We start from the raw sequence: 10,875 nt of genomic DNA, 5'->3' as shown, positions 1-10,875 counted from the left end.
AATTTTACTTATCATGTAACCAAAGTACGAAAAGAAAACAACTGATCATTGAATGAATCACTGAATTTTTTCGCCATATTGATGGTAGAGTCTGTGCATATGGTGGATTGGTTCAACCCAAAGAGACCTCCATAAAAACACTGACATGAGACATGATCGAAATGTTCATAGTCCAATTTAGGTACCACCTTCCGACAAAGATTCCTCTGTTTGTTCATATATAAAACTAGAATGATCTCTCTTTGTCAATGCATAGTTTTACTGAATTCTCAGTAGTCGTAGGCCACACATATACTATATATATGTCACTCGTACAATTAGTCGGGGACAGTGGCGGAGCCAGGATTTTGACCTCGGGAGGCCGGCTTAATAGACATATATTTTTTATCTGAACGTATACTTATTAGTAGTATATAGCATAAGGTTTTTGTTTTCCAATACATTAAATTTGTACATTGAAATAATTCTAACTTAATGCAGTTAAAGAATATTTAAATCGTTTTATATTTTTCTTTAGGTTACTTAAACTGTCACGTGTTTATTTTTTATTTATGAAAGAAATTAAAAAAATGATAACGTAAAATAACCAGTTTTTTTTTTTATCAAATCAAACCACAATTATTAAGATTATAAGTGGCAACATACAAATAATTATCAATAATATTCAAAATCTGGCAGATACAAAAATTTAAAATTCAGACACTCGGTAAGCCCGAGGGGCGCAGTCGATCCCTCGGGCCCCAGCATAGCTCTAGCCTCCACCCCTGGTCGTGGAGACTTAAAAAAAGTGCGATACGAACATGAAGATATTTTCGACACCACATGACAGTACTCAAGAGCACCCGATATTTTTTCTTAAATTTCACCTACTTTGTGTGTGTGGGATCCACTGATGCATGGGAGTGTGTTTGTGTATTTTTATGCGCAAAGTTTGTGTGGTTATAGAATGATACGTACGTAGTTTAGAAGTTATCTACATCCAAGTCATCGATTCTTATTTCAGTGTGAATAGTATATATGGATTCTAGTGAATTCGAAAAGAATATCAGGACAAACATACACGTACAGCAAGCGTGCAGATGGATTTTGGGCTTGTCTTGGGTTCTAAAAAAGCAATCGAATCTGCTCATTTTGTTTAAAATGTTTAATTTAGGGTCCTCACAAAAGGTGAGCTCAATCGGATATCGGTAAGAGCGCTTACGAAACATCCAATTTGACTTTAAAATCCAGGCTAAAAATGATCGCTCAACCTTCTTCCCAAATGCCGACTACGAGAGAGTTAGACCAAGAAAGAAAATTTGAAGAGTTTTTTGACACTTGAAGTTCTCGATGAACTCTCCAGAAAGGGAACTGCCAAGAAGAAGCCTGGTCCAACCAACTTAGGTGTTTACACTAGTGATCTTAACATGGGGTGAAGTGGCCGGCCACAAGAATTGCTGGTAAGATGAATCGAAACTGAGACCTTAGGAATGGGCAAATTCCCAAGTCTCAGGCCAAGACCACTTGGCTATTCCCTTGGTTTCTCTAGTATATGTTAGGGAAAATGACGGCCAAAGACGTGTTTTGATAATTAATACCCGCTAAGGACATTTTCAGCATTAGCAAATGTTCTTAGCTTGTCCTTGGCAGGTATTAATTATCAAAACACGTCCTGGGCCGTCATTTTCCCTATGTGTTACATGTTGTTGCTAGCAATAAAAGAGAAAAGTTAAACGTAAAACTAGACTTTGTCTCGGGCTTTATTTGTTTGTTAGAATGATTTAAGGCTTGATTAATGATCTTGTGGTTTTTAAATAGAAGTCTTTGAAAAAAATTTTTATCTTCCGACCCGTTCATTTATTTTGTTGCTATTTTTTTCATTATTTTAGTGAAAACCAAATTATTTAGTTACAAATAAGTACCTCATCGACTACCTCTGGTGTAAAATCATTTTTTTTTCGCCCCTGCTGACCAGCCTCCCCAACTTCAATGACAATGTTTTTCAACTGTGGCTATACGAATGATTTGATCTCCAAATTTACTTTTGGATCTTTACACTTTTATTTTGGAGTCCAAATTTCTAAAAAATATGATGGATCCCTCCAAAATTCTTCTTAGTTAGTTCTGACCCGCCTGTAGCAACGCTTTAGTTTAGTTAAAGCACTAGAGCTCCAAAACACAAAATTAACTTCTGACCCTAATGATAGGCTAAAATCACCCACTAGAGATGCCCTAACATTGGAATTGGCTTCACTAAACTTGAGCCTAACCGTAGAGTGCAACTGTCGATTGTGAACTCTCCCTGGGAATGAAGTTGGTATTTTTCTTATACTCCCCTGCACATGGGCAGATTCGATTCCTGTAAGTACCCATTTCTCTTTTCAAGTCCCCTAGAATAGAGTAGATTAGAATTAACGAACGACAAAAAAATAAAGAAAGAATTCCTTTCCCTTCTCCTTAGATTACAGTAGAATAGAAGATGTATCATCAAAAAAAAAAAACTCTCCCCAGCCACCGCTCAACAAAATCCGAGTTATATTCATTTACTTGACTTGTCGAGAAGATCACCTAGTTCGAAATTTGGCTTATCGATTATCGGTACTTACACAATTAGATCACATTTTTTTCTCTTGAAACAATCGGATCGACCATCTACATCTCCATGACAAATGTCATCAATCGCGCATATACAGATTGATGCATTCACAGTGTGGCTCCATCATACTTTTACAACATTGACGCCATAAAATTTCAAGCAATAGGTATTTTCTGGCAAATTTTTCCGGCCAGGCACGTCGTATTTTTGTTCGGACTATTCATTGAGAGCGTAGGAAGAGAATTTTGAATATTCCTGAGCTTTATATTATGGGAGAGAGACATAGAATTAGGGTTGAAACGCAGCTATATATGGGGCATCTTCCAAGGGTTGAAGACAATCTTATGCAACGATCACTTGAGCAATCTGGAGATTTTTTAATCCCTCTCCGAAGCAGTACCGAATTTCATCAAGTCCGACCACGCTAGGGACCGCCGACCAAGGCTCCAACCTCTCGTTACCTTCCTTGCTCCCATCAAATAAGATTCGCTAGATCTGCTAGCTTGCCGTGGATATTGCTTTTGTCGGGGGCTCCGACCTATATATCTTAGTTATTATTTCTTTCCGTTGTACTCTCTCCGTCTCAAATTGTTTATTCGGTTCGCAAAACGATAACTTAAAAATAATACAATTTAAAAAAAAATTCAAATTTTTTTTCACAAATTAATAGAACTCATTGATATCTAGTAAGTCGTTAAAAAACTTTTGAATTTTTTTTGTAAAAATCGTATTATTTTTAAGACTCCGTTTTACAGATCGGATAAACATTTTGGGACGAAGGGAGTATCGAAAAGAAAACTTTTAGGCTCTGTTTGAAACTGAGGAAAAAGAAAGGAAAAGAAAGGAAAATTAAAAAAATTTCCCTTATATTGTTTGGTTGAAAGAGAAAGAGAGAAGAAAATAAAGATTTCAAGTTCAGTAAATAGTAAATTTTACCTCATATTTTCCTTCTTCCTTATTTTCTTTTCCTTTCTTTTCATTTCTATAAATTCCAAATAGAGCCTTAGAAATAGCTTTATAAGATCAACATACATATGATTTGTCACAAAATAGTCTTTTAGTTATGATCCGATTATAAAAGTATCACTGATCACATATTTCTACCGAGAATGTAATTAGTAATTTACTGTCCTTTCTCATACCAATATTTTCTCGAGCGCGACTTTACTTGGATGTGGCTGGGAACTCAATGGGCTTGTTCGTTTGGGGACTCAAAACCCCTGAGCACGGTCCTCAATAAAAATTTTCTTAACTATCTCTCTCCACTCATTACTTTTAAAAACTTCCCTCAAAATCCAAACTGAATAGGATCAATATGACCCCACACCCTATTTTTAGTGTAGAACATATTCCCACATCCCATTTGACATTCTTATCACATCTGGGCAAGACGGCATGAGAAACATTAATTAGTTGCTGGATTGAGAGGCACAAATCATTATCTATGAACAAAACCAAACCAAGTGTTAAGTCCCAATCAATTAGGGTCGACTACATGAATTCGTGTTTTCTATTATGCTTTGTCGAGGGTATGTGTTTCATAACACTACCCCGTAAGCCTAGATCCTTGCGCACTACTGCTTCTATGGTCAATTTCGATCAACCTCTTCCCTTAGTGCTTTCATCTACCATAACTACATCACTCCTCCTAAGTACAGTGTTGACAAGTTTACGGTAGACATGACCAAACCATTATCTATATATACCTATCATTAGAGCGAAAACGCGCTTTTCCATCGTCGTTCGCAGAATCCAAAATCAACTCCAACACGTTTTTCCATCAGCGTCAAGTGAGACCCGCCACATTTAGTTAGCATATATATATTCAACTATATGCCTCATTTCCTCATTAAATGAAGTAGATTAATTATGTGAGTTCCGCATCAACAAATTTTAAAAATTTAAAGTTTAAATGAGTATAACCATGCTGGGACCAACTGCATTTGCTTAACATATAAAATTTAACCTTTTTTTATTAGCAAAAAGATATTATTATATATATAAAGGGTACATCGAGGAAGGGAAAAAAAAAGGAGATGATCGGGCAAATTAAACACAAGCAAACATGACAGGCGGCCAGCCATGAAGCATGTGGAAGCCCAGACCAAACAATCCAAACAAGATGTTGAAAGAAAAGGAAACAAGAAAGAAACAAGAGAAAAGGAAACAGAATCACAAAGGATACATTAGACCACCACAAGAGATACTCCATACGAGAGGCTTCACTCAAAGCTAGCAAGACAGGGAGAGCCGAAGTAACATCAATCCATCGAAAGGCCTGGCGGAGATGCTAGTATGCCCAGGCCAGGACAAAGCAAGAAGGTCCACAACTATTATTTTTTTGATAATCGATATGATCAGGCCAGCTTGCGCGCACCTTGATCGATTAATTCCGGGATCCTGAAGCTTGAAGGTAATGACCGGACATAACTCCCAGTGACCCTCAGGTTTGAAATGTTTGGCCTCCGTGGGAATGAAACCTGTGCCACCATGGAGGAGCACTTATTGCTTTCTCACAATTACTTGGCCAAACCATTTAAGTCCATAGCAATTAATTTGTTGTAGCAGGCAGCATGAAAGAAAGAACCAACAATATTGATATAAAGTGCTTAATATTGTTATAACTATTCAAACTTTTTTTTAATCCGCAAATGATGAAAATTTTATTAAAACCGGGGAGAGGGAAGAGGGGATCCAACAAAAAGTTGGAATACACCGCTAACGGGCAAAGGCCCAAACTTTGTTGGACGATCGAGCAATAATACTGTTATGTGTGGACGATAAATCCTGCATAATTAATGATCGATATTAGATCCCGGGAATATCATTTGATGGTCACTGTAAAGAAACCAATGGAAGCAGCTAATTAATATTGATATTAATGAAGGTGATTGGATACATGGTAAATAATGACTTCGGAGTTGTGGAATCCAACGTTAAAATATAGATGTGAAAGTGAAATTTGTATGTAAAAGTATTACTACAAGCGACCAAGAGTATTAGTAAGGGAAATTAAAATTGTGTAACACTTATAACATTTGTTAATTTTCTGAGCAGTAAAAGTTTGATAAAAAAAAATGATGAAAGCCATCGATACTCATTGAGGTAATTGAGCTTGTTAATTAATCGACAAAAAGAGGGTAGTAAATTCTTTAACAAAATCATATATGCAATATTACCATCGAAATAATGTTCTTTAACAATATGCTGTGACGTATGGGTATCGAGCACGTGCAGAGCACGTGCCCCGCGCTAGTTATTTTTGAAATTCAAAAGTTGCTAATAGAAGATTTGCACCTATGCAAAAGAAGAAAAAAAAACAAGAGAGCTAAACACATTGAGTATTTCTTCTTCTTCTTTTTTTGGGTAATGAGAAAACGAGAAGAACATATCTCAATGCGGATTAAGTATTTATCTTGACGAAAGTTAACATTTATGATCAAAAGTTAAAAAAATACTACTAAAGACAGAAATTAATTAATTAAAAGAAAAGGAAACTGCAGTTTTGTATTCCTATTTTTGTCATTTTTAAATTTGTTAAAACTTCTGTTCATAATTTTATATTTTTCTAATTCATTTCGTGGGGACAAATGCTTAAATCTAAATATTCTGACCCAAAAAACAAAAATATTCCCTAACTGTGAAAACAAATCATTATCTCAAGGATAATTGATTTAGTCCAAAAACATTTTAATTCTTTCAAATCCAGTGTATTTGCTTAGTGACAGATAGAAAAAGGACTCACTACATGCAACAAAATCTTTCCATGTATGTCGTTCTTAGGCATCCACAATGGTATAATCAAAATAGGATAATCAAAAATTGACACATCAGCTTTTGATTATTCATTTAAGAAGTTGTTAAGCTTAACAATGTTAAAGTTCACAATGGTCACTTCTAGTCCATAACCAAAATAAGAAGTCCACTACAATTTCACACAATCTATCTCTCCCCCTCTGTTTCTCGTCATTCACTTCCCTCCATTATGTTTTTTTTTGGACAAAAATATATCGAACATATGGTGTTCTTCCTAGTGTTATTTATCAAAACAACACAAACTTTTTTTTCCTTCCTATTCTTGTAGCCTATATCACAAATCCACCACTCTCTTAATCTTTCAAAAAAAATCATATGTGTTCTTGAAATTGGAAAATAATGCAAGGTTCTTCCTTTTTTTTTTTTTTTTTGCAAGATTCTTCATTTACTAAACTATAAGGGGAGGAACAAAAAAGAATAACTTCTTTTTAGTTGAAAAATTTATTTATTTTGCTAAAAAGTAATTATTTCTCAAAATACTTGGGTAAAAGTAAAAAAAAAATATTTTTCCGATTTCTCTCGTCGAGATGAATCAATAACCCATAAAAGTTTGGCACAAAATTAACAAATGCGAAAAAAAATCAAATAAAGACAATTTTCATATTTAAATTAAGTTCATAAGAATGCAACCTAAAATAGAAACGGGAAAGAAGAGTGAAATACCGTAATTCGGCAACGATGGGTTAAATTGTAGATTATCGAGAAATATGAGCTTCACTTTTGGAAGAAAAGAAAGAGAAACAGTTTGTTGTTGAAGTGAAAAAGATATAGAGCAGGTGAAGAAGAGAAGAAGAAAATACAAGTTGAAATACGCGTGTATATAAATTTTGGAGCCAATTAACTTATATGGTGTGGAGTTCACAAATTTTGATTATTGAAAAAGGTTGCTAGTTTTGGTTATCCAAAGCCTAAAATTTGATTATTTCTAAGGATGTTGTTAAGTTTGATTATACCATTGTGAGACATTTTTTGCACCAATATTGTTAACTTTAACAACAATTGACTTTTGATTATACCACTGTGGATGGCCTTACCGTACCATTTCTCGATTTGATTTCAGAGACAAAAATAATTACGTACTTAAAATAACTAAAATAAGTACTTATATTTATTGAATTAAAGGTGATATTGTTGAAAAATGTATGCATTATAATTTGTGAAAATTTATATGCATCTCTATTAATTATTTTGATGATTAATTCAATGATATTTTTATTCGGCAAATACAAAATTATCGAAAAGTCGATTCCCGAATTAAATATTTTCGTGACCTTGAAATATAGCATAAAGTCTCTTGGATTCATGATTTATATTTACAAAGACGTTATTGAGCTCAATACATGCTTTAACGGTTTATTTAGATGAAATTGTGAGCCACAGGTTGACGAACTGAACAGAAAGCTGTGACAACCGGACGACCACCCGGATGACCACTCTATCAAACGGCTAGTTTCCAACGGCTAGTTTCAAACGGCTAGTTTCCAACGGCTAGTTTCCAACGGCTAGTTTCAAACGGCTAGTTCCAACGGCTAGTTTCCAACGGCTAGGAAGCATATGGATGGCTATATAAGGCATCAAGAACTCATTAATGAGTATATACACACACACAAGCTACAACATTCCATATTATTGCAAGAGCAAATTCTCAAAAGATCAAAGCCAAAAATTCTCATTGTTCTTCCACTTTCATATTATTCTTGAGAGAAAATTTGTACAAGTCGTGAGCGATAATTTTCATACCTTCTTCACATACTTGTATTTCCTAAGTGAGTGTTTGAGTCAAACACTTGAAAGCTTAGAAGACCAAATTCGGGTTGGAATTTGGGTGTTATTGTTTTTGAGAAGTTTTCGGAGAAAATTCTTGCGGTTGTGCTAGCTCCTCGGGAAAGCTAGAGGCATTCGGTTCTTGTAAGCACCCGCAAGACTTACAAGTTGTAATCTTTTAAAGATTAGTCTAACCTTCAAGTAATTGCTTGAGGAGAAGTGGAGTAGGGCCGGACCGTGGACAAATCCGGACCGAACCACTATAAACGGGTTCTATCTCTCTATCTCTCTATTTTGATTGCATACTTATTGTTTGCATATATTGTTAGAGATAAATTTTTATTGGTAATTATTACTAGCAATCCTATTCACCCCCCCTCTAGGTTGCATAATTTGGGTAACAATTGGTATCAGAGCCTCGGCTCTTGTTTGTAGATTTAACCATCTAAGAGTTAAGATCCATGGCAACCACTAGTAATGTTTCTTGTATCGAAGGTCAATCGTCCAATAGACCTCCCTTGTTCACCGGAGAAAATTACTCTCATTGGAAAAATAGAATGATGATCTTTATTCAATCCACGGATTATGATCTATGGAAAATTATCAAAAATGGTCCCATTATTCCTACTAAGAAAGTTGGAGAAGAGACTATGCCTAAACCAGATTATGAGTGGAGTCATTTGGAAAAGGCTTCAATAGAAAAGAACTATAGAGCTATGAACCTTCTTTTTTGTGCTATTACTCCCAATGAATATGATTGTGTTTCCGCATGTGAATCAGCTAAAGAAATATGGGATAAGTTAGAAATGTCACATGAAGGAGATAGTCAAGTTAAGGAGTCCAAAATTGATATTCTTGTGCATAGCTATGAGCTCTTCAAAATGAAACCGGATGAATCTATATCTCAAATGTTTGCTAGATTTGCTAGTATTACTAACGGTTTAAAAGCTCTTGGAAAGATTTACAGTCAATCCGAAATGACAAGGAAGGTGCTCCGTTCCATGCCAACCAATTGGGACACTACCACCTCCATCATCCTACAATCCAAAGATTTCTCAACATACACGATGGACAAGCTCATGGGATCTCTCATGACGGAGGAAATGCATCACAACCTCAAGGGTGAAAAAGAGAAGAAAGTTAAGGATCTTGCCTTCAGAAGTACAACAAGCAAATCAAAAAGCAAGGAGGATTCAAGCAACGAAAGTGAGGATGATGAAATGGCGCTCATCACAAAAACGTTCAAGAAACTCCTCAAAAATAGAGCATCTCACAAAGGCAGAGGATTTTCAAGAAAAGATGGAGGCAAAGAAGAAAATAGTAAAAAGGATCCAATCATTTGCTACGAGTGCAAGAAGCCCGGCCACATCAAAAGTGAATGTCCATATGCAAAAAAATATTCAAAGAAGGACAAAAAGAGAGCTATGATGGCCGCATGGGACAATAGTGACGATAGTAGCTCCGATGAGGACGATGAGCAACAAGAGGTCGCTAACTTGTGTTTCATGGCCATCGAAGAAAACGAGGTAGATCTCGACTCATCCTATTCCTTTGATGAATTGTTTATTGCCTATAAAGAGTTGAAAGTAGAATTTGAAAAAGTTGTTTCTAAAAACAAATTTCTTAAAAAGGTTGCTAAAGATCTCTCACTAGAAATGGATGATTTAATTGAAGAGAAAGATATTTTGGAGGAAGAAAATGAAAGTTTAAGAACCTCTTTGGCAAAAGAAAAAGAGTATTTGAAGGATACTTCCAAAAACGAATCTTTAGAAAAACAAATTGACGATTTAACTAATTCTCTTTCAAAACTCACTAATGGAAAAGAAAGTTTAGACATTCTTCTTGGAAAACAAATGGTTTCTTTTCACAAGGCCGGAATTGGTTATAATCCCACTCAACACAAAAATCTTTTTGGAAAAGATGTTCCTCCTTCTAACCATTCTAAATTGACATGTCATTATTGTGGTAAAATTGGTCATATTTCTCCTACTTGTCCTATGAAAGGATACTCATCTTCTAATGCAAAAAAGGTCTGGGTTCCTAAGAACCGTATCAATGCTAACCTTCAAGGACCCAAGATGATTTGGGTACCAAAAGTCAAGAAATGATGTGCTACTGTAGGTATGCTTCAAAAGTTCTCTCAAGGAAGGAAGTTGGTACCTTGATAGTGGATGTTCAAGACACATGACCGGTGACAAGAAGGCTTTCAATTCTCTTTCGCCTAAAGATGGTGGACATGTCACATTTGGAGACAACAACAAAGGCAAAATCATAGGAATCGGTGATATAGGTAATTCTCCTATTATTGAAGATGTTTTACTTGTTAGTGGTTTAAAACACAATCTTCTTAGCATAAGTCAATTATGTGATAGAGGAAATCGTGTTATCTTTGAAAAATCCAAATGTATCATTGAAAATGTCAAAAGCAACAAGACACTCTTCGTTGGACAAAGACTTGAAAATGTATATGTTTTTAATCTCAATGATTTAAGTAATTGTGATATAAAATGTTTTTCCGCTTTGAGTGAAAATAGTTGGCTTTGGCATAGGCGCCTAGGACATGCAAGTATGGATGCTATTTCAAAACTCTCTAGAAAAAATTTGGTAAAAGGTCTTCCTAAAATCAAATTTGAAAAAGATAGACTTTGTGGTCCTTGCCAACAAGGAAAACAAACCAAGGCTTCTTTTAAGTCCAAAAATGTTGTTTCAACTACTAGACC

Source organism: Rhododendron vialii, chromosome 10a (genome assembly GCF_030253575.1).
Source record: "Rhododendron vialii isolate Sample 1 chromosome 10a, ASM3025357v1".
NCBI classification, from domain to species: Eukaryota; Viridiplantae; Streptophyta; class Magnoliopsida; order Ericales; family Ericaceae; genus Rhododendron; species Rhododendron vialii.
The sequence above is the reverse complement of the archived record's forward strand: the minus strand, read 5'-3'. Positions refer to the sequence as shown.